The sequence below is a fragment of the Sturnira hondurensis genome, unplaced genomic scaffold, assembly GCF_014824575.4.
Source record: "Sturnira hondurensis isolate 20B ecotype Veracruz unplaced genomic scaffold, ASM1482457v3 Scaffold0009178, whole genome shotgun sequence".
In the NCBI taxonomy this organism is placed as follows: Eukaryota; Metazoa; Chordata; class Mammalia; order Chiroptera; family Phyllostomidae; genus Sturnira; species Sturnira hondurensis.
In genome coordinates this window covers 191,009-216,238 of record NW_028081809.1, presented here as the reverse complement: position 1 = coordinate 216,238, position 25,230 = coordinate 191,009, and the positions used below count along the sequence as shown (strand labels likewise).

Genomic DNA, 25,230 nt, shown 5'->3' with positions numbered 1-25,230 from the left:
TCTCCCAGAGACCAGGCCTCATCTTCAGAAAGTACTGCATTAAGCATCCTATTTGCTTTTAATTATGGTAAAATACACGTAACGTGAAATTTACCATCTTGAACATTTTTATTTGTACTGTTCAGTGGCATCAAAGTATACTGCCATTGTTGTTGACATTGTTGTACTGCTCTTCCCACCGTCCATCCACAAAACTCTCTTCATTGTCCCAAGTGAAAGTACGTACCCAGTGAGTAATAACTACCTACACCCCGGTTCCCAGCTCTTAGCAGCTGCCCGTTTTTCCTGTCTCTATGAACTTGACTCCTCCAGGTACGTCATGCAAATGGAATCATACAGAATTTGTCCTTTGGTGACTGTTTATGTCACTCACCATAATGTCCACAAGGTTCATCCATGTTGTAGCATATGTCAGGATTTCCTTCCTTTTTCTACAGTGACAGATCAAGTATAGTTTATTTAACATAATCAGAGCCTCATATACATGTTAAATAATGATACAAAAGTTGGTGACTAATCAAACACTTCAGGTTCTCATTTAACACTTTTTGTACTATTTTTAATTACATTAATTTGGTTAAAGAGAACGTTTTTCTTATATCTCCCCAGGATAGGTCTTTAGTCTCTCTCAACGGTACCCAAATTATACATAAGGATTGACTGGGTAAGGTTTTCAAATACTCTTTTAAGTTGTTTTGCACAATGAGATAGGATGTACAGCCTAAAATATTTCCTGTTGCATCTTCTTTCTTAAGAAAAACAAAGGGCAATGTTAATAGTTTAAAAAATAAGTAGTCTTTGAAGCAGCAGCTAAATACACTCACCCCCAGCCTAGACCCCCAAGAACCGGGCAACGGCAAGATGTGAGGCTTTTGAAAGAACCTGTAAATAGGACTTTTACACAAAATCTTTGCAACATTTGACCACAGTTTTATCTCCTGAAAAACCTTCCCATTCTTCAGTATAAGCTTGTTAATTAAAAAGGAAAAAAGTCAGGTTGTGGAGGGATAATAATAATATTTGAAAATATTAAGATGCCAATGAATGTGTGTGTAGTCTCCCAAGACTGTACAGTTTCCGTCCATGAGTTTCGTCAAAGAGGAAACAGCTGCAGGGTGGACAGAGAGATCTTTACTGAGAAGGAGCAACACACTTCTGCATTTCAGCTCTAGGAGGCTCAGCTAACAGGAGATAAGCCACAGAAAGTTATTTATCCAGTTCATCTGGGTAGAAGAAAAGAAGATACCAATCCAGACAGCATGCAAGCTTTAAAAAGTCAGACACTTATAGCAGTTTAAAATCTTGCCCTCCTCAGTGCCCGCTCAGCCTGTTCCTTCCCTTGCAATGTCAGTCTAATGGACCCCACTTGAACTTCAGAGATGTCAAGTCCTCCTACCGGCAGGCATCCCATTCACTCTTGATTGCTGATGGTTGTATTTTATGGATACAGTAGGGAAAAGCAGGAGGGTAGCTCCTTTAATAGCAGCCAGAAGGAAAAATAATAGTTCGAATAGCAGCCAATATTACTAAAGTCTGTGTGGCTGCTCATCCATCCCATGGCCTTGATGGACACCAGCACCAGCAGGCCCAAGCCCACGAGGGACCCAATGCCAGAGAAGAACAAGCCCTTGATGGTGCTCTGCATGCACTTGGGGGACACCAAGTGTGCAAATTCCAGACCTGCTATACTTGCAAATGTCTCACTGATGCCAATCAGCACAAACTACAGGACCTGGCATGGTACAGGCAAATCCATGGCAAAATACGCACATTTCCAGTGGGCTGGTTAAAGGTTTTCTCTTTCACAAGGTCCAGCCTTTTCCTTCCAAAATGCCAGCAGTGAAGGCCAAACACATGACAAAAAAAACATGCCAACAGGATCCTTTTTAAGGACAAACGCAGTGAGCCAAGTCTTCTCAAAATGGGATCAAGCAGCTTATCCTTTAAGGAACAAAGAGGATGAGTGCTGTGTGGAACGTGGTGAGCCAGGCTGCCAGCAGCATATGAGTAGTGGTTCTAATACAAAGATCTCTGGAATCTCAGATAAAGACTCTAGAACAGGAGTTGTCTGCATTTGGAAAATATGATGTCCAGTAAGATATCAAAGCCAAAACAACAAGGATAATCTCAACAAGAGGTTCTACCTCTTCTGCTCTGTCTTTCGTAAGTGGCTTCCGTGAGGTGTCAAACTTGAGTCAAACAGACCTCGCTGGGAACCCTAGATTGCTGAAAGACTCCACTGCCTCCGGCACTAGGTCCGCGTTCTCTGCCCACTTTTGGGAACGGCACGAATATGTCCAAATTTTGAACATATCAGTGAAGGCATTGCCATCGGGGGGCTTGTGATGAACAATCTCTGGCCACAGAGGAAGATCAGGAAAGAGAAGCTGATGCAGACAGTGGGGATGTTGTAGCTGGTCACAAAGCTCACATTCGGCTGAATGTAGGCAATGCCTCCTAGCTAGATGATTGCACATTAATCCACATTAATGCTCCAGTAAAATCAATTAAAGTACCCTCTTGTGGCTTCTGGACCTCGATCTTAAACTTGGTTGGCACCAAAGGATGTGATGTTGGCCTTGATGCCCCCAGCACCCATACCCAGGCCAACTGTCAAGAGCACAGAGGGCACACAGCAGCAGGTGGCTGGGCGGGCATGTCAGGCAGCAATGCCGAGCAGCTGAGAGGCTTGAGGGTCACAGGGCCACCACAAACAGTTGCATGTAAGATGAGCATGGCCAGAAGCCAGAAGGCCAACAAGTCCAGCAAAAAGAGTGCCAAGATGAGCGGGATGGTACAAGCCCTGCCAACCACGCATTGGCCGGCCAGCCCATGAAGAGGTGCAGCCCAGTGGCACACGATCCAGGAACAGCACTGGATTGGCTGTGACTACACAGAAGGCAGTGAGCTCCAACAGCTAGGTTGGCAGCCCCACGCCATACACCGTGCGCCAGCCCACAAACCACCCACTGCACTCCCAGCAGCAGTGCCGCCCTAGCACCCTCCGCCCACTCCGCTGCTCTGCCAGGACCACCTTCCTCCCTTTTTAAGACTGAATAATATTTCATTCACTGTAACGTGGGGGTGACTTCCCTCACGAGTCCCCTCAGTTGCCATGGATGAAAGTGAATCATGACCAAGACATGATGTGATCTGTTTGGGAAGGAGGGGTGGCCACTTTCCTTGCTGGGAAAAAGCCATGGGCTGGTGGCCAGTTTCTCAGGGGAGACAAAGGCCAGCAGCAGCCAGTTTCTCCAAGGAGAAAAAGGCCTCGAGCCCCCACCTCCAGGGCTTTTTATTGGGCTCTAATACAAAGGAATACAGGGTGGCAAGGATCAAAACAGTAGTTAACATTTCAAAGAAATCTGAGGGCTTACTATGAGTCAGTCTGTCAGGAACAGAATTTTAGGGTTTCTCCCTCAAACCCTTAACATATGAATGAAAGCACTCTTACCAGAGCAGATTTCACAGGTTTATCAGGAAGTCTTTGTGTGCCAGATTCTTCCCCAGGACACCCTCTAGCAAGGCAAGGAGCTGCACCTCTCCCCATCAGGTATTCAGGCTTTAGGGGATTAGAGCCAGGAAGCACTTCTCCCAGGGAACATGGGGACTCAGGTTATGTCAAAGCCAGGGTGGGGAGAGTCCATTGCTCCCTCTTTGTTGCAGCCCACCCCCCCAAGTCCTTCTGTGAAGGCCTCCCAAGTGATTGAGTGTGGCTTAGGTTGCCCCCTGCTGTGAGGGGTCTTATCCGTCATTGACTTCCGACCAAGCTTTGGGGGCAGGAAGAAGAAAACTGAGGCAGCATTTGCTACCAGAGATAAGCTTTGTCTCCTGCGGCTGGCACTCCAAAGGTCATCCCTAACCCTTAGCCACAAGGGGTCGAGATACGATTCCTAGAACCAGGCAGAGTCTACAACACTGTAAATACCACATTTTGTTTATCCCTTTATCCTTTGATGGACCCTTGAGCTCTTTCCACCTTTTCTCAATTGCAAACAACACCCTATGCCTTTTTTTTCAATGCATCCAGAAGATTCCACAAGCTCCTTGTAACCCACCCCAAAGCCATTCAGTGATTTGTACTTTCCCCAAATTAGTCTCATTTCTATTTTAAAAACTTTGTTTTGCATCTTAGGCTCATCTTTTCCTCATACTCAATGAAGGCTCTGTCTGGGCTCCACCACAGCTGTAGCACTTTGAGCAACACCTTCACCCTTGACCTTTCTGAACCTTGGTTTTCTCATTGGTAAAGGGGAAATCTTCGTAGGGCTTTGGGGAGCAACAAGTGAGCTAATGCACAGAGAGTGCCTGGCCTCAAGCCTGACATAGTAAGAGTGAAATATTGGCATCACTCTGAAATAAGCACTTCTGCAGATTTAAAAAATTGTCAGTCTGCTACACTTGATCTGAGTTCTTTTAATTCCTCTGGATGACTATATTTCCTAATTAAGCCACTGTGTGTGGTTGTGTATGTGTGTTTGTGCATATCTCCATTGAGTCAACTGTCAACTTTCATGTACAGAGATGCCAGCTTAGCCATGCATGCGTCCTTCTGCAGAATGGCTCGGGTCTTTCAGAATTGAGGGCCCTGCAATGAGAACCAGTCTGGGGATAGAGCATTTTAGCACCAAATTTTCCTGGCTATAGTAGATGGCACTCTCCTAAATTGCTCTTATTTATGGGTATGTTGCCCATTTCATAGTCAAATTAAACAAACAAACAAAAATACTATCTCCTCTCAGTCCAGAATAGAATGAGTAATCCCATCTCTGACAAATTCATTCCTGTAATCAATCAACAGTCACATGGCCAGTGCCCAGATTTGCCAAGCATTGTGTTGAGGGGAGCCACAGGCTGTTGTCCACCAGTGGCCTCTTTGGCTTCACAGTCAGGATCTTACTCTTCCTCCAGGACCTTGCTGTTGGAAAGGTTAACTGTAGTTTACCTATTGCAATCACAAATTTGGTTCAGCCTTCCACAGTAGCTCCCTCACCCAGCAGCACCAGTGCCAGGACCTCCACCTTGCCTCAGGTGTCTCTTCCTGCTGGTCATCTTTATAATGGAAACACTACTGGGAAAAACAAGTGGTCAGCAAACAAGGGAACAGTGTCCTACCAAACTGACTTTACCCTGGGGAATAGAATCATGGGAGAAATTAAACCATTGAAGGAAAACCTGGGTTCAAATTTTAGCTTCCCCATTTGTTTATATTTTTTAAATATATTTTATTGATTATACCATTACAGTTGTTCTATTCCCCCCTTTATTCCCCTCCACCCTGAACACCTCCTCCCCACCATCCCCCTCTTTAGTTTATGACCATGTGTCTCAAGTTCTTTAGATTCTATATTTCCCCTATTCTTGCCCTCCCCCCATCTATTTTCTACCTTCCACCTATGCTACTTATTTTCTGTAACTTCTCCCCTCTTCTCCTCCTCCCACTCCCCTATTTCTAACCCTCCACATGTTCTTCATTTCTATGGTTCCACTCCTGATCTAGCTGTCCTCTTGGTTTGCTTTTGTTTTAGGTGTGGTTGTTAATAACTGTGAGATTGCTGTCCTTTCACTGTTAACATTTTCATCTTCTTTTTCTTATATACGTCCCTTTAGCATTTCAAATAATAAGGGCTTGATGATGATGAACTCCTTGAACTTGACCTTATCTGAGAAGCACTTAATCTGTCCTTCCATTCTAAAGGAAAGTTTTGCTGGATAAAGCAATCTTGGCTGTAGGTCTTTGGATTTCATGACTTGGAATACTTCTTTCCAGCCCCTTCTTGCCTGTAAGGTCTCTTTTGAGAAATCTGCTGACAGTCTGATGGAACTCCTTTGTAGGTGACTGTCCCCTTATCTCTTGCTGCTTCTAGGATTCTCTCCTTCATTTTAGTCTTGGCTAATGTAATTATGATGTGCCTTGGTGTGTTCCTTCTTGGGTCCAAGTTCTTTGGGACTCTCTGAGCTTGCTGGATTTCCTGGAAGTCTATTTCTTTTGCCAGACTGGGAAAGTTGTCCTTTATTATTTGTTCAAATAAGTGTTCCAATCGTGGCTGTTTCTTTCCCCCTTCTGGTACCCCTATAATTAGGATGTTGGAATGTTTAAAGATGTCTTGGAGGTTCCTAAGCCTCTCTTCATTTTTTTGAATTCTCATTTCTTCATTCCTTTCTGGTTGGATGTTTCGTTCTTCCTTCTGGTCCACTCCCTTGATTTGAGTCCCAAGCTCCTTTCCATCACTATTGGTTTCTTGTGCATGTCCCTTCATTTCAATTAGTTTAGCCTTTCCTCTAATTTGTGACTAAAATCAACCAGTTCTGTTAGCATCCTGATCACCAGTATTTTGAACTGTGCATCTGAGAGGTTCGCTATTTCTTGGTCACTTAGAGTTATCTACTCTGGGGCTTTGAGTTCTTGAGCCATATTTTTGACTGTTCGCACCTGTTATGTATGAGGAGCGGAGCCCTAGGTGTTCACTAGGGTGGGGCAATTCAGTGGCTGGGTTGGGATGCTGTATGTGGGTGTGGGGTCCAAGAGGGGCAACGGCAGTCCCCTCTGCTGCTTCCTGCCACTGGGGCCTATGGGGTCCGTCTCACTGCTCACTCCTTTGCTGGTTTATCTGCTCAAATGTGTGACCGCAGTCAACCTGACGCCTTACGCCCTCACTGGGTCCGCCCGATGCTATCCTGGCTGCCTGGGCGCCTGGGGTCGGGGGATCTTTCCTGCCCGGCCCTGCTCTGCTGCTGGCTCCACCCCTCTTACCAGTCCGGTTGAACGGTTCATTGTTGTCGGACTTCCATATAGTTCAATTTTCTGTTCTTCGGCTGTGTCTTTGTTTACTAAACCTTTGTTGTATTCAAACTTGGTTGTGGGAGAAGGCACAGTGTTTCCACCTACGCCTCCATCTTGGCAGAAGTGCCCTTAACTTCCCCATTTATTCGCTGTAGGTATTATTGAGGTATCCCTGCTCACACCTCTCCTCAGAGGTTGAGAATCTGTGACTCTGTCCCTGGCCATAGTTAAGGAAACCTGGGGAGAAACACCTGACCCACAACCTTCACAAGATAGTAAACAGCCTTAAATGACATATTAGTCTGGATGGACTAAGTAGATATTTACAAAATATTTAATCCAAGAACAATGGAGTGTGAATAGTTTTCAAGCACTTGTGGAACAGTCTCCAGGAGAGATCACATATTAGGCCACAAAACAAGTCTCAATAAATTTAAGAAGATTGAAATCTTTAAAGAAAGATTATTGAATTCTCTATAAAGAATCTTTTCTGACTATAATATGAAATTAAAAATCAGTTACAAGAAGAAAATTGAAAAAACACAAATATGTGGAGTCTCAACAACATGCCACAAAATAATAGGTTAATGAAGAAAAATAGAAAATTAAAAATACCTTTATACAATAAAAATAGAAAAACAGCATTTTATAATTTATGGGACACAGCAAAATTAGTTCTAAAAGGGAAATATATAGCAATACAAGCCTACCTCAAGAAGCAAGAAAAGAAATCTCAAATAAACACTCTAACCTAACACCTAATGGAATGAGAAAAAGAGCAAGCAAAGGCAAAAGTTAATAGAATGAATGAAATGATAAAAATTAGAGCAGAAATAAATGAACTAGATATCAGAAAAGGAATAGAAAAGATCAATGAAAGAGCTGGTTCTTTGAAAAAATAAATGAAATTGATAAACTTTAAGCCAGATTCATGAAGGGAAAAAGAGAGGAGGGCCCAAATAAATAAAATCAGAAACAAAAGAGAACTTAAAATAGACACCACAGAAATATAATCATAAGAGAATACCATGACCAATTACATGTCAACAAATTGGACAAACTATAATATACTATAGTATATTATAGTTTGTTATATAGTATATAGTATACTATATACAATACTATAGTATACTATAATATACTATATTATAATATACTATAATATGTGAATTCCTGAAACATAATATCTTCCAAGACTGAATCAAGAAGAAACAGAAAATCTAAATAGACCAATTATTAGTAATCAAGTTGAATCAGAAAACAAAACAAAACAAACTAACAAACAAAACCCCTCATCTCCAGGACCAGATCACGTTACAGGTAAATTCTACCAAACTTTTAAAGAATTAATATGAACCTTCTCAAACTATTCCAAAAAATTAAAAAGTAAAGAATGCATTCAAACTCATTCTATGAGGTCAGCACTACCCTAATCACAAAACCAGACAGACAGTATAAGAAAGAAAATTACAGACCAATATCCCTAATGAACATAGATGCAAGAATTCTCAATAAAATGTTAGCAAACCACATTTAACAATATGTTAAAAGGATTACCCAGCCAGTGAGGCTCAGTTGGTTCGGTGTCATCTCATGCACTGAAAGGCTGCAGGTTCAATTCCTGGTCAGGGAGCCTATAGGAGGCAATCAATCACTATTTCTCTCACATCAGTGCTTCTCTCTCTCTCTCTCTCTCTCTCTCTCTCTCACCCCCTACCACTCTTCTCTCTCTAAAAACAATGAAAAAGTGTCCTCTGGTAAGGATTTAAAAAATTTAATAAAAAACAACAGGAGTATACACCATGATCAAGTGGGATTTATTCCAGGGATGCAAGTATGGTTCAATATCTGCATATCAATTAATGTAATGCACCTTGTTAAAAAAAAAGATAAAAATCATACAATCATGTCAATGGATGCAGAAAAGCATTTCACAAAATTCAACATCTATTTGTGATAAAAACTCTCAACAATTGGGTATAGAAGGAAGATGCCTCAACAAAATAAAGGCCATTATGACAAACCCACAGCTAACATCATACTAGGTGGTAAAAAGCTTCTTCCCTAAGATCAGGAACAAGACAAGGATGCTTACTCCACCACTTTTACTACACATAGTATTAGAATTCTGAGCCACAGCAATCATACAAGAAAAAAAAAAGTCAACCAAATTGGAAAGGAAGAAGTAAAAATGTCACTATTTGTAGATGACATATTCTATATATATAAAATATTAAATATTTCACAAAAAACTCTTAGAACTAATAAGGAATTCAATAAAGTTGCAGAGTAAAAAGCTAATATATAGAAACCTGTGGCATTTCTATACATTAATAAAGGACTATCAAAAAGAGATTAAGAAAGTAATCTTATTTATAATTACATCAAAAAGAATGAAGTAAATAGAAATAAATTTAACCAAAGAGGCAAAAAACCTGTACTTTGAAAAACATTACACATTACAAGAAAAATTGAAGAGGACCCGAATAATGGAAAAATATACTGTGCTCATGGATTGGAAGAATTAATATCATTACAATGTCCATACTACTCAAAGCAATCTACAGATTCAATGCAATCCTTATTTGAAACATGTATAAGGACCCATGAACAAAGCCAAAGGAAGATAGGATTGAGGGTGGGAGGTGGGGGTGGGTGGGGTGGGGGAAAGTCATGGCAGGAAAATGGAGACAACTGTACTTGGACAACAACAAAAAAAATTTAATTAATAAATAAATAAGAAGAATAAAAACACCAGTATAATTTTTCAAAGAAGTAGGACAAATAATCCTAAAACTTATATGGAACCACAAAAGACTCTGAATAGCCAAAGCAATCTTGAGAAAGAACAAGAAAGCTGGAGGTATCATGCTCTCTGATTTCAAAATATACTACAAAGTGATAGTCATGAAAATAGTAGAGTACCACTACAAATCATGCAATAGATTAATGGAGTAGAATATAAAGCACAGAAATGAACCCATGATGGTATGGTCAACTAATCTATGGCCAAGGAGGCAGAAACATACAATGGGGAAAAGACAGTTTCCTCAATAAATTGTGTTGGGACTGATATATGCCAAAAAAAAAAAAAAGAAGAGGAAGAAGAAGAAACTACACCATTTTCTTACACTATATACAAAAACAAACTCAAAATGAATGAAATTTTAAGCATAAAACTCCTAAAAGAAGTCATAGGCAGGAGTTCCAACCAAGACAGAGGCATAAGTAGAAACACTTCACTTCACTCAACCAAAGGAAGGGTAATAACCAATTTAAACACAATAAACAAGCAGAAGTGCCAGAAAATCAAACTGCATGGAACTCCGACAACTAAGGTGAGGTCAAGAATAGTACAGGAAACAGAGAAACTGAAGAACTTATATGTACAACCCAAGGACATGAACTAAGCTGGGGCGGGGGATGGGGATACTGGAGGGTGCAGTGGGGGCGGGGGGAGGTATAGGGCCAAGTGGGGAGAAAGGGGAGAAAAAAATAGGAAAACTGTAATAACATAATCAGTAAAATATAATTGAAAAAGAAATGATAGACAGTAAATTCTTTGACATTGGTCTTAGCAATATATTTTTGGTTATGACTTCTAAAGTACAAAGGCAACAAAAGCAAAATTAAACAAATTGGACTACAACAAACAAAAGTCTTTTGCACAGCAAAGAAAATCATCAACAAGACAAAAAGACACCTATTGAGTGGGAGAAGATATTTGCAATGATATATCCAACAAGGGGTCAATAACCAAAACATATAAAGAACTTACACAACTCAATATAAAAAGTCCAAGTAAAAGACAGTCAGAGGGTCTGAGCATACATTTCTCTAAAGAAGACATAAAGATGGCTAACGGATACATGACAAGAGGCTCTCCATCACTCAGCACCAGGGAAATGCAAATCAGAATCACAATGAAATATCACTTCACAACTGTTAGATGCTTATTATCAAAAAGAGAACAAATACCAAGGGTTGTCAAGAATGAGGAACAGGGAACCCTTGTGCACTGTTGGTTGGATATTAAATTGGTGCAGCCACTATGGAAAACAGTGTGGAAGTTCTTAAAGAATTAACAACAGAGTTACCATGTGATCCAATTCCACTCCTGGGCACTTATTCAAAGAAAACAATAACACTAATTCAAAAAGATATGTGCGCCCTTATGTTCATTGCAGCATTATTTACAATAGCCAAGATATGGAAGCAACCTAGGTGTCCATAGATGAATGAATGAATAAAAAAGGATGTGATATGTATAATGGAATATTATTCGGCCAATAAAAAAGAGTGAAATTTCGCCATTTGCAGCAATATGGGTGGACCTAGAGGATAATATATTAACTGAAATAAGTCAGACAGAGAGAGACAAATATCATATGATTTCACTTATATGTGAAATATTTAAAACCCTTACACAAATGAACAAACAAAGCAGAGACCTCCTCATAGATACAGAGAATAAGCCGAAGTTTGCCAGCAGGGAGGGTAGCAGGGGAAGGGCAAACAAAGCAAAGGGGACTGAAAGGTACAGACTTCCAGTTATAAAATAGATACGCCACAGGGATATAATGTACAGCGTAGGAAATACAGTCAATAATATCTGAACTTTGCACGTGACAGATGGTTACTGGACTTATCAGAATGATCACATTGCAAGATATAGAAATGTTTAGTTGCTATGTTACACATCTGATAAAATATTGTATGTCAACTCTACTTTTACAAAAAAGAAAGTAAATTGGGTTGTTTTTTTAAAGGGGAGGCAGAAGAGTTGCTTAGACATGTGGTATGAGAAGGGCTCAACCCACTACTGCTGGCTTTGTAGATGAGGAAGGTGAATTACAAGTTCAGGTGTGCAGCAGCTTCTGGCAGCCAGGGATGACCCTCAGTCTGGAGCCAGCAAGAAAACAAGGAGTCCAGTCCTACAATCACCCACCGGGAGCTGAGTTTTGCCAACAACCCAAATAACTAAGGGAGCAGGTTGTCACTTAGAGCCTCCAGAAAGGAGCACAGGCTGGCTGACACCTTGATTCTCACATGGGGAAACCCGTGCCAGACTCCTGATCTGCAACTGTACCGCAATGAATTTGTGTTCTTTTAAGTTATGGCAGCAAGAGAAGCTAATGTGGTGGTAACAATGTGTGCATTGTGTCAGGCTGGTGCTGTGTGTTTTATTTGTATGATCCTATTTAATCTTCACTATAGCCCTGTTAGGTGACAACGGATGTCATCATGTCATTTTGTAGAATGGGAGAGAGCCAGAGAGAAGCTATGTCCCTTCCCCAGGGTCTCAGAGCCACTGGGTATAGAATTGGGATTGGATTCTAAATGGATCAGATTCAGAGGTTGTCCATGCACCACTATGCAACTGTACCTCCCCTGGCCCCAGGGCCTGGCCCAGAGCCACCCATAACTGCTGGTCCCTAAAGCACACACAAGCTCACGTGCACATGCACACAGAGTAATGACATCCTGGCCACCTTTTGCAGCTTCGTTATTGTGCTGACTGCCTCTGAGCACCTTTTTGTAAGAATGTCTGCTTGTTTTGTTCAGTCTCAAGAGTGCTTAGAACTTGGTGGTTTTATGGGTTGTGTAACACTTGGCATAAACTAGGCAAAAGGGTTTCTAGGTTCAGCGGCTGCTCCAATAAGAACAAGTGTCACACGGAAGGCTGTGGTGCCACTTAAGAAAGAGTGCCAGAGTTGGCAGCCCTGCCACTCCCTCCCGTGGCAGAGCAAACCCACTGGCTCCAGCAGCGCTTCACATCTTAAGAATCCCTTTTTAAAAACTCAGGGGAGCCACACATACATCTACAACTAAAAGTTTGGGGTTAATAAAGCAGAGGGTGGGCGGCGGGGAAGAACCCTTCTCAGCAGTGTGGTTTCTATTTACTGTTTGATGACAAGCAAGATGACAGACATCACACAAATTGTGAACTGACACACAGGAGGAACAATCTCTGCCATTTCTTTGTCACTGATTCTCAGAAGTCTAGAAAGGAATGACAGTCATCCTAATAAACCACGATGTGCGGCCTGTGATCTACCAAATTACCAAGGGGTTTCACCCATTGTCAACCCCTCAGTCACTTTCTGTTTTTCACCTTGTGCAAAGGACAGCATGACACAGCAGCCGTGACCTGGCGAGGGCCTTCCCTTTCTATGAAGAACTATGCGTCAGCCCTGCCAGATCACTCACTGTCTGCCAGCGGGCTTCACTGGGGGATACAAAGTAAACTTCTCTGTTTATTTAAAAGAACTAAAACTGTGATTTTGTGGAATGTAGACAGTCCCCCAAAGGAAGGACCCTTCAGTTCAGCAAGTAACAAGTTAGGAAAGAATTCCTAAAGGAGACTAATGACTAAAGGCTTTTCTACAAGGACCATGCCGGCAACCTCAATCAGGAACAAGGAGGACATCAGGAGGAATGACTTTATCATTCACATCCTTCATGTGATTCCTGAAGTAAAGACAGAAAGCACAATTGATTTGCTGCTCGGACACCTCCAGGCCAAGAACAAAAGAGGAAATGGGTATTGAATATTTTCCATACCTCAGAGGCTGTGGATATAACAACCATTAACATATATTGAGCCCTGGCTTGTGTGGCTCAGTGGGTTGAGCACTGGCCTGTGAACCAAAAGGTTGCTGGTTTGATTCCCAGTCAGGTCACATGCCCGGGTTGTGGGTTTGATCCCCAACTGGGGTCATGCAAGAGGCAACCAATCAATCCTTCTCTTGGTCCTTGCTGTTTCTCTCCCACTCTTTCTCCTTCCCTTCCCCTCTTCTCTAAAAATAAATTTTAAAAAATATTTTTAAAAAATATATTGAGTTACCTTCTCTCCTGTGCCCATTACATGTATGATCTCATTTGTCATTCAGAGCGATGACATAAGTCCCTAATGGAGAAACGGGGCTCCAGAAATCTTTCTGCCCCAAGGTGCTTCAGTTTATGGACAGTAAAGCCCAGATTTGAAGCCTGGGTCAAGACGTTTTCACACACATCCTCACAGTAGTTGTTACAGATAAGGAACTCTTGTCACCGGTTTACCAAGAGTCACTCATCTGGAGGGAGCAAAGACAAGGTTGAAAACCACATTGTCTTATTCCAAATGAAACAGGTTTCTGGAAGGCGTATTGAATGTAGGGAGAGGCTGACACCGAAAGGACCTCCTACCTGGAAAGGAAGCAGAGGATGGCCATGGTTTTACCCCAGGGGAGGCTGAGCAGGTGGGGCAATCAGAGTCTCTCGGGCTTTCAGTGGACGAGGACTCGAAAAGCGTGAGAAACCAAAAGAGGAACTGCGCCTGCTGAGAGCTGCAGATAAGGGGCAGAGTGGACTCTGCCGTGTGGGCCGGTAAGGGCTGCAGCGGGCCCCACATCACACCTGCACACAATACTCTCTCAAAAAGCCTTTCCCTTGCATGGAAACCTACTTGCTTTCTGAATAGGAGAGATGTGGTATTCGGGACCAAGAACGCAGAGCAGAGACATATGGAGGAGTGTGACCGGAGGAGGGAATCTAAACTAAAGACCTTTCTCCCTTTCCCCATTTTCTTTCTCCCTTAAGTCTGTAGCTTACAGTCAAGGAAAAGCTTTGAAGCAGTACTGGTTACCTTCTTTTTAAAAAAAATCTCTTCCCCTGGCCAGTGTGGCTCCGTTGGTTGGGTGTCATCCCACAAAGCAAAAGGTCATTGGTTCAATTCCTGGTCAGGGTATATGCCTGGGTTGTGGGTTCAGTCTCAGGATGGGTGTGTATGAGAAGCAACTGACTGATGTTTCTCTTTCACATCAATGTTTCTCACCCTCTCTTTCTCCTTCCTTTCCCTTCTCTCTCAAACTTGATAAATAAAATCTTTAAAAATAAGTAGATTCAAAAAATAAAAACAATCTCTTTCCCATAAATATGTATGTGTATCTTAAGGAGAGAAAGAATTTCCCTTTGATGCAAGGACTGTGTCTCGGAGTTCCTGCTACCCCAGAAACAATATAGGGACATCATTCCTTCATTCATGATTCATTGGCTGCCCACCATGAGTCAGGTGTTATACCAGGCACTTGTGAGTCATGCAGAGCTGGAGAAGGCATCGTACAGGAAGGTGCATAGCTACACAGCTTTGCAGAAAGGCGAGGTGTTGACGTAGAGCTGTGGGAGCAAGGAAATATTGATTTGGGTTGGAGCAGGACAACCGACCTCATCTCCGTACTCTGGGACACGCAGCAATCGTGGTGGAAACTTTACCAATTAAGCAAGCCTGTCCTGTCTGAGAAGGACAAGCTGAAGCCCTGAGACAAGCTGAGAAGCTACCAGGATGGTTGACTACAGAGCTCTGTGCACAAAGATAGTTTCTTTTAAAACATCTCACAGACCAGTCAAGCTAGAAGAGGGTATAAATATGTTCTACACCAATGCCCTCCATTATAAGTAAAGAAAATGTCCCAGAGAAAGGGGTCCCAAGAGTTCAGAGACCTAATCAAGAGAACTAGATGAGTGTCAGATCAACAGCTGAAGCTTACTTGTCTTCATTTTGGCCCGATCATCACTTTGGTCTGACTCACTCACTCACTCATTCATTCATTGCAACATTTCCAGGGCACTAATTATATGCCAAGGACTGGACTCAGCTCTTCACCTATGTAGAGTGAAAGAGTCTAAGGTTCATACAAATGAACCTCATTACCACTACTTAAAATTAAGCATTAGAAGTGTTACGATATTTCTGTCATGTGGTGTATTCCTGCTTGACCCTTAGCTAAACGTCTACTGATGAAAAGGGATGCGTGCTGAGTACTGCAGTCTCGTCACTGATGCACCACAGTAAAACTGCAGGACGAAGACAGAAAAGTCCTGGAAGCAGCAGAGTGGGGAAGACATATCACTTTCAAAGGAGCAACAGTGAGAATGACAGTTAACTTTCTAATAAAAACAGTGGGAGCCAAAACAATGGAATGATGTGTCAAGCACTAAAACAATAAGTTACAACTTAGAATTCTATACCCAGTGAAATATCTTTCACAACCGAAGGCAAAATGAATACACTTGGAATCTCGAGTCCCACCAAAAGATCCCCAGAGGATCATCAAACTACACTGAGAGAAATACTAAACAAAAGTCTTTAACAGAAGGTAAATGATTCCTCCACTGAAAGAAAAAAAGAAAGAGAAAAGAAAACCACAGAAACAAAAAAGAGTAAGGAAACAGGCATATAATAAATAACTATAAATAGACATTAATTGTACAAAACAATAATGACGGCTTAAGGAAAATAAAACATATGTGGAATTAAAATTCACTTTTATAATAATAGTAAATAGAGTTAAAGTGTTCTAAGGTCATAAAATTGATAAATGGTAACAACACTTATTTATATTCAAGGATAATAGGTCAAGATTCTAAAACTAACAAGCTAATGTAAAAGAGGAAATTGAATAATAAAAATATTTTATTGGTATAAAAAAGGCAATAAGGAAGAAAAAGAAACACAAAACAGATGACACAGATAGAAAATAAATTACAAGAGGGCATGATTGTATCACATAGGAGTAAAATAAACATCCTTAATAGGAGATTGAGGTGATATCAGCAGAAGTGAAGAAGAAAGGACCTGCAGTAGCATGCCCCTCTATAACAGCAATTTTTAAATTGGTAAAATTTCCCAAAAGAAACTTTGGAAATAAAACTCTGGAAATAGCCGAAGACTCACTGCACCCTGGGGAGCATTTAGTGAAGAAAATCAACTAAACTTCATGAAGAAAAGAAAGAAAAGACATATGGTTGGAAAGGCAAAAGTAGTTCTATTTATAAGTGAGCTTATATAGGGGTGGGCAAAAGTGAATTTACAGTTGATCATCTAGAAAAGAACACAATAATTAATAAACAATATGAGAATAAATTATGTTTCACATACTCACAACTGTAAACCTACTTTTTCCCACCCCTGTACATATAAACCTAGAGAATCAACAATAACAATAAATACCAATAAAACTAATAGTAACTAAACTGGTTCAGGAAGGTTAGGGAACACACAATACGTAAAAATTAATTGTATTTCTATATGCTAGCCATGAACAATTCAAAATGAAATGTAGAAAACAACTCCATTTATAATAGTACTTAAAAAATACAAAAACTTTAGCAAAAAAAAAGTACCAAAACGGAAAATAAAACAACAATACTCTGTTGAACAAAACTAAAGATCTAAATAATGGAAAGACATTCTGTGTGTGGGAAAGGAAGTCTTACTACTGTTAAGGTGGCGGTGCTCCCCAATTCCTCTCCAGATTTAATGCAGTTCCTCCCAAAAGTCCTACAGCTGTTTTACAGAAATAAACTGATCCTAAAACTCGTATGAAATTACAAGAGACACAAAGCAACAAAAAACAATCTTGGAAAAGAAGAACAAGTTTGGAGAACTTACACTTCAAGATTTCAAAACTTATAGAACCCTACAAAAAGCTACAGTAATTAAGATAATGTGGTACTGGTATAAGGATAGAAATGCAGACTTAATGATCAATGGAACAGAATCAAAAGTCCAGAAATGAACTAATACATCAGTGATCGATCGATTCTAACAAATGGTGCTGGGGCGATAGGAAATCCCCATGAAAATGAGTGATGTGAGCCTTTACCTCACACCACACGCAAAAGTTGAGTTAAAGTAGATCAACAACCTAAATACAAGAACCACAAAATTCCTAGATGAAAACACAGCTATAAATCTTCATGACACCAAAGGCATGAACAGCTAAAAAAATCAGTTTAACTGGACTTCATCGAAATTAAAAATCTTTGTGTGTTAAAGAACATAATCAATAAAGTGAAAAGACAACCCACAAAATGGGAGATTTACAAATTCCATATCTGATAAGAGTCTATTATCCAGAATATACAAAGAACACTTACAGCACCATAATAAAAAGACAAATGACCCAATTAAAAAATGAAAAAGAATTTGAATCAAAATTTCTCCAAAGAAGATATGCAAATGGCCAATAAGCACAAGAAAAGATGCTTAAAATCATTAGTCATCAGGGATATGCATATTAAAATCATAGTGAGCCCTGGTTGGGTGGCTGAGTTGGTGGGCGCATCATCCCATACACCAAAATGATTCAGGTTCAATCCCTGATCGGGGCACCTACGGGAGCAACCAGTCAATGTTTCTCTCTCTCTCCCTCTCTCAAATCAATAAGCATAGACTCAGGTGAGGACTCAAGAAAAAAAAAAACATGAGATAGAACACAATGTTCAGGTTGGTTTTTATCCCAAGAAGAAGAGAAAATAAGCATTTGTGAGGATGTGGAGAAATCAGAACCCTTGTACACTGCTGACAGGAATTTAAAATGGTGCAACCACTATGGAAAGCAGCATGGTGGTTTCCCAAAACTAAACATAGAATTACCATGTGATCCAGCAATTCATTCCTAGGTATGTACCCAAAGGGACTGAAAGCAGGGGTGCAAATACTTGTGTGCTGATGATCACAGCAGCATCATTGACAACAGCCAAAGGTGAAAACAACCCAGGTGTCATTGACAGACATTACAGAGAAACAACATAGAGTTTACACATACAATAAAATATTATTTAGCCAACATGGATGAACTTTGAAGACATTATAGTAAGTGAAACAAACCAGACAGCAAAGGACAAAAACTGTGTGATCCACTGATGTGAGGTAAGTAGGCAACCTAGATGTGTGTCCAGAACAGTTCAAATCACAGAGGTGGAAGGTGTTAGAGGTGACCAGTGGGGCTGGGAGAGGGACAGGGAAGAATTATTGCTTAATGGTTACAGTGTTCCCATTAGGAGTGATAAAAAAGGTTTTGGAAATAGAAGTGGTAATGACTTCAGGACATTATGAATATAATTATACTTAAAGTAATTAAAATGGCTAATTTTATATATGTATAAGTATGATTTTTAAAAAATCAATAATGCAATATATGAAAAACATTGAGTTACTTTAAAGAGGTGAATTATTTGATATGTGAAATATTTTAATAAAGCTGTTAAAAATTTGAAAATTAAAATATAAGACCTTTACATAGAAAGCCATAAAATATAACTGAGAGTAATTAAATAAGGCATGAATAAATGGAAGTCTCTACCATATTCATGGATCAGAAGATTCCACATTATAAAGAAATCCCTATTCTGTAATTCATCTACAGATGCAATGTAACTCTAACCAGAATCCCAGTGTGGTTGTGAGTGTGTATGTGTGTGTGTGTGCACGTTGCATGTAATGGGACAAGCTTGTTTTAAACTACACAGGAATACAAAGCCCACCAAACAGCCAACATAATCAACAAAGTGGAAGAATCTGTACTGCGAATATCAAGTTTTCTTATTAAACTACAGCAGTGAAGAAAATGCAGTTTTTCGTGAACAAATAGACAAATAGTCAAATAGTACAAAATAAAGAATTTAAAAAACAGACAATAACACACATGCTCACTTGACTTAGAACAACGATTCTGTAGCAAAATTACAGACAAAGGGTCATTTTTTTTTCAATGAATGTTTTTGGGTCACTGGATATGTATGTGGGACAAGTGAACCTTGATGATGACCTGACACCATGCAAAAAATAAACCCCTGTAGTGTTGTTATAAACCTAAATGTATAAGGTGAAGCAATAAAGTTTTTGTAAGACTACATAGGAGAATAATTTTATAACCTTGAGCCAGGCAAAGAATTCTCAAACAGGACAGAAAAGTCACTGATGATTATAATTAAAAATTGTTAAAATGAACTTGATTAAAATTAGAATAGCTGCTCAGAAAGGAGACACTGCCCAGAAACTGAAAAGGCAAACCACACACTGGGAGAGGGTAAGGGCAGCACGTACACTAGATACACACACACCAAAGGACTCGTGTCTGGATATACAAAGAAACTCTCCAAATCAGATCAAAGACAGATGGTCTGATTTAAAAACTGAGCAAATGATGAGAACAGGCACTTCACAAATGAAGACACCCAAATGGCCAACAAACATCTAAAAATGAGCACAACAGCCCTGGCTGGTGCGGCTCATGGATTGAGTCCCCGCCTGCAAACCAAAAGGTTGCCAGTTTGATTCCCAGTCAGGGCACATGTCTGAGTTGTGGACCAGGTCCCCAGTAGGGGGTGTGGGAGAGGCAACCACATGTTGCTGTTTCTCTCCCCCGCTCCCTCCCTTCCCCTCTCTCTAAAAATAAATAATAAAAAATCTTTTTTTAAATGTGTACAACATTCTTAATCATCAGAGAAATGCAGATGGACACTACTACATACATTTAGAAAATGAGTTGATAGGACCCAGTGTGGGTCCCCATGAGCAGAGGAGTGCTCATACCCTGCTGGTGGGAGAGGAAGTTGCTTCGACCACTTTGCACAACTGTTACGCAGCGCGCACTGAAGCTGAATCTAAGCAAACCGTATGGCCGTCAATTCCACTGCTTGGTGTGTATCCACAGAAAGGCCTACATGTGTTTGCCCGAAGACACATTCGTGACACTATTATTCATGAGAGCCCAAAACTGAGAACCACCAAACTTTCATCAAAGGAAAATGGCTGAAAAAGTAGAATACATGAACAAATGTATACAATGGAACTCTATACACCAATGAAAAAGAAACAACTACCTCTGTCAAAAACATGGAGGGAGCTCACAGACAGAACACTGAGCAAAAGAAGCCAAGTCCAACAGACTACATACTGTGTGGTTCCATTTACCCCAAACTTCTAACAGGCAAAGCCAATCCATTGTGAGGGATGTCGGGCCAGTGGTCACTTTAGAGCCCACTGGGCGCTGGTGAGGTCAGTGTCTTTATCTGGGTGGGGCTTTTACTGGTGGGTTGATGCTAACAATCCAGCACAGTACACTCCCTCTGCACGTCACACCTCAATGAAAAGGATTACCAAAAAAAGCTTTTGGAGGGCCATCCAGAAACTTCCTGGAGGAGTGTGAGTCAGTGGACAGCAGTGCAGGTGAGAGGGAGACTGAGCAGAACCTGCGAGCAGAGTCAAACACGTGACCGAGATCTCCCTCCTGTCAGCGCCGCCAGGAGGGATAAGGGCCGGTTTTGCTGAGACGGAGCAGCTGCCTCTGCGTGTCGGACACAGACCACTCAGAAGAGCCGACTCGGTCCACGTGGGAACTTTATCTCATTTGCCTCCTCCCCCGTAGCTTTGAACCATACCCAATTCCTTTCTTTCTGATAACACAACAGGAAGGAATGTGCGCACAGAGAATTGACTAGAAGTGTTTCTGACGGTGACGGCGCAATGTCAGGCAGCTTCGGAAGGCGAGAGCGCAGCACTAAGCCCCAGCACACAGTCCCACTCAGGAACTGTCACAGTGCTCGCACAGAGCCCCTGATGGCACCACCGAGGCGCGTCCCAAGCCAGGCAGTGCTCTCAGCACTTCATGTGTGTGCTGTTCACCTGTTTAATCCTCCCAATGAACCTAGGAAGTGTCCTTACCATCAGCACCCCCAGCATACCAATGAGAATATTGAGGTGCAGAAATGCAGGCACCTTGCCAAGCTCCCATCACTAACTAGTACTGACTTCGCGTCTGCATGCCACCTCCCCCAGGTTTCCTCTGCAGATGACCACGGTCAGCCTCTGCAAGACGGGGATTAGTTCTGCAGGTGGATTCTTAATGACTTCAGATCACGCACACGACCCATGCACAGAGGGTCAAAGGACTGGTCCAGAGGAAAGCACTGTACTTCTAAGTCTAATTTCCCCTGGAGAAACCACATTGTCAGTAAAAGACTAATGTCAGACTTTTTATGTAAATGATCAGAAATACAAAATTTTAGCAACTATAAACGATGTTCTTTTCAAGAGGTTTGCATATGCTTGGGAAAACTTTATGTAATTCCACCCTCAAACGCTGTTCTTTGTTCCATAAAACAGAATTACCACCAGCGCTAGGAAAGGCTTGCCCCTTTAGTGAGGACTTTCCGAGGGCAGGCTATTGGGGAAGGAAAAGCAGAAGTGCTGGCATTTCTAACTGCTCCAAGGGGCTGCCTCCCCATGTCGCCACGACCCCGACTCCACAGTTCACTGGCGTCGTGGGAGAACTGTGCCCCTAGCTGGCACTTTTGAAACCCCCTCCCTCATTTCCATCTGGAGCACTCCAGAAGCAGCTGACAGGTGGGGGCTCACGCTAGTATTTCTCGCTTCTTCTAAGGGCTGGACTCGGGGACCATGGATATAAACTGGCCCACAGGCCCACCCCCATCGTAAATCACTGGAGCCCAAATGTTCCAAACCGGGAAGGTCTACATTGGAGTGCAGCTGCTCCTTTTCCAAAAAGGAACTTGTTTTTATCATTATGGGATTTCTAAGATATCAGTTTTCAAGAAGGTAAATAAGTGGGCGAACAGTTTGGAATGTGTTATGCAGGTCAGCTGCAAGGCAGTTGGTAAGGCCATTAGTTTCCAGTGCACAGTCTCCTCATGCCATTCCCAGGTCACTCACAGCCACCCTTCTTTGTGTACAACTGATGAGACCCGCTCCTTCACCAAGCATGGCGACAAAGGGAATCACCTGTTTTAATGCTAATGCTGGAAGTCCTCAGCCAGCCCAATAGAGCCGGAAACTATGGCTTCAGCTAGTTCTGCCTTGGGAGGGAGGGACCTGCCCAGTGCTTCTTGCTGCTAACAGCTCTGCACCAACTCGCCCCTGCCCCCTCCTACCCACCATGCCCACAGTCTCCCAAGAGGGAACCTAGCACTCTGGCATTAATTTCTGTTCAAAAATGATGTTTTCGTGATTCCTTGTCAATAAAACACAGCTAATTCTTAATCTTAATGAAAAGGAAGTGTCACGGAACGTGCATGGGTGTGCTGCAAGCTGACCCCTGCCCATCACTGCAGCCAGCTCTGCTGATTGCTGGAGCAGCCTGCCCAGGGGGTCACTCCATGACCTTGGCTCCGCCTCCTCCTAAGCAGACACTGGCCATCAACCCTGGACCTGTCACTTGTCCTTCATTTCCTCTCTGAACTGTCATTGCTCACCTTCGATTCTAGTTTGCCCCAACTTTTGGTAAGCAGAAGTTTGCTTTTTTTAGAAAAGAAGGAGAGGTCAGTCAACCTGAAGGAACAGCTTTGAGTTTCTTTTTCCAAATCTGATTAGTCTACGCTGTGAAACGAAGATTGTTAAGGCTTCCAACCAGAAGAGAAAAAAGAGAATCTAAAAAGACAGCTGACAAAGCTCTTGGAAGAGTCTTTCGAGCCCCTCGCCCTTTGAGAGTCTTTGGTTGGTGCAGAGGTTTATAAACTTTATTAAAGACCAGATTTCTTTAAAAAACATCTGAGTTTTCCCCTCCTAGTAATGTTTATTTTTAATGTTATGAATAAGCCAACCCCCAAGAGCTTTGCTTTTATTACAGGTGTGGGCACATTATTTTTAATCTTTTATACTGTATCATTTCCATGGTCATGCATGTTTAGGCACACACAGATATCAGCATGTTCACTGCCTACAGCGAGCAGCACAGTATCACGCTGTGCATGCTTGCAGCCACGAGCAGCAGGCTGTCCCGTGGAGCCGAGGTGTGCAGTAGGCTGTTCTGGCTAGGTGGGCAAGTGTCCTCTGGGTGTCCACACAGTGAAATTACCTAATGACACATTTCTCAGAACGGGTCCCTGTCATTAAGCGACATATGACTCTATTTTCTATATTGTTTTTTCATACCACTACCAGTCACGGCGGCTTGTGCAGCTGGGGTTACCAGCGCAGCAGCAACAGGCTCGTGCCTGCCACCAGGAAGGACGCAGGGCTCTGCCTGGAGGAGGCCAGTTCTGACCCAAACAAACCTTCAGGTGGAGCCTGAAAGCACAGTCATTTCCAGTCGGGCTCGTGTTTATTATTGGCAAGGAAGTGGGTTCGGTCGGGGAGAAACTTGAGGCGAGGACGTGAGTCACGTGGAGAAGCAAAATGGAGTAGAACAGTCTCTTGAATTCGCAACTATTTAGGTGTCGCGTCGCACACTGAAAAAACAAGAAAGCTGGCCTGGCGTGAGGAAGGGGGAGCCCCCCCCCTCGCCTGCGGCCACCTCCACGGCAGAGAAAGACGCGGGTCTGCCTTTCATTTTCCAAGGAAGGGTTAACAAAAGTAATGACTAAAAATTTCTTTGCCAAACCCACAAAACGCAATATCAGCCCCAAGACCAAATGGTTTCAATTCTCTGCTCCCTCCTCTCTCTCTGCCTTCAAGATAATCTAGGCAGGCGGGCGGCGCAGGGGGAGAGCAGGTCAGAAACCGCCGGTACTCGGTCCCCCCACAGCCTCAGACAAACCCGCGCTGTTGTTCTGGGGATAACCTTGCGGTGGCCCTCACTTCTGTTCTGTGTCACCTTACTGGACTGTTTCTTTATTTAATTATTGGCCACAGGGTGCAGGTCTAACGGGCCTCTTCCTGGAGGGCTGTCACCAGAGTCCACATTTCCAAGGGACCACCCCCTACTCCCGGGCAGAGAGTGACTAGACTGCCCCTGGCCGGCTCTGAGCCAGGAAAGGAGGAGGCATGTCTGTTATCCAGGAGATTGGGGTCTCTCGTCCTCTCCCTTTTTAAAAATCTTTCCAGATGTCTTATGCCAAATCCACCCTGCCTCTCAACTGGGTCTTCTCCACACCCTTCTTCAGCTGTTAATGAAGTTGGTTTCCCCTTAACCCTTTCCAAGTCTGTTCTCTGATTCATGGACTTACGCACCACTGAACTTCCACGCAGCTCCTTGCTGATGAGCTGAGAGACCCTGGCAATGTTGCTCAGCCTCTGAGCTTCAGCCTCCTGACCTAGCGAGCAAGGATGCCGAAGGTGTCGCTTCCTTGAGGCACTGCCAGGGGGAAATGGGGCTGAGAGTGGGGAGCACCGGCACACAGTCTGGCATGTAGCAAGTGCTCCGTCAGCAGTGTCCCTGCTGATGGGGGCCAACCATGTCGCAGCTGGGAGACCTGGGAGACAAAAGAATAAGAGCCATTTGGTTGAACCCTCTCAGTTTGCAATGAGGAACGGAAGCCTAGAATCGGGAAACTTTCCTCCAACACATGCAGGCACAGCCGGGCTCAGGAGTCACACCTCCGTGCCCCTCGCTCTCTCTGTGGGCCAAGCGAAGGGGCTCTGCCTTACTTCTTGTCAGCCCTGGGGCTCCTGTGCTGAAGCTCCCAGCACTGAGCGTGCCCAGGGGACAGTGAAGGGAGAGAACACCTGGCGAACCTGACACACCTCTCCTAGTCAAGAGATGCTTTCTGATCACAATCGCCAATTCAACTTTCTAAACGAATTATGGCAAAATGACCTCTGAGCTCATCTGTCTTACCAAGAAATAATGAGTGTAATAAAGATGATCATAATAACTTTAAACAGCCACCACGGTCAACCCCTTGGATGTGTCACTCACAGTCTTGGACATGAGGTGTTGGGG

The 25,230-nt window shown here is 42.5% G+C and overlaps 1 pseudogene; it reads right to left on the bottom strand.

Moving 5' to 3' along the window:
* Positions 1-1,382: 1,382 nt before the first annotated feature.
* LOC118994161 (solute carrier family 15 member 4-like) overlaps positions 1,383-25,230 on the bottom strand; it is a 98,793-nt pseudogene continuing 74,945 nt past the window's right edge.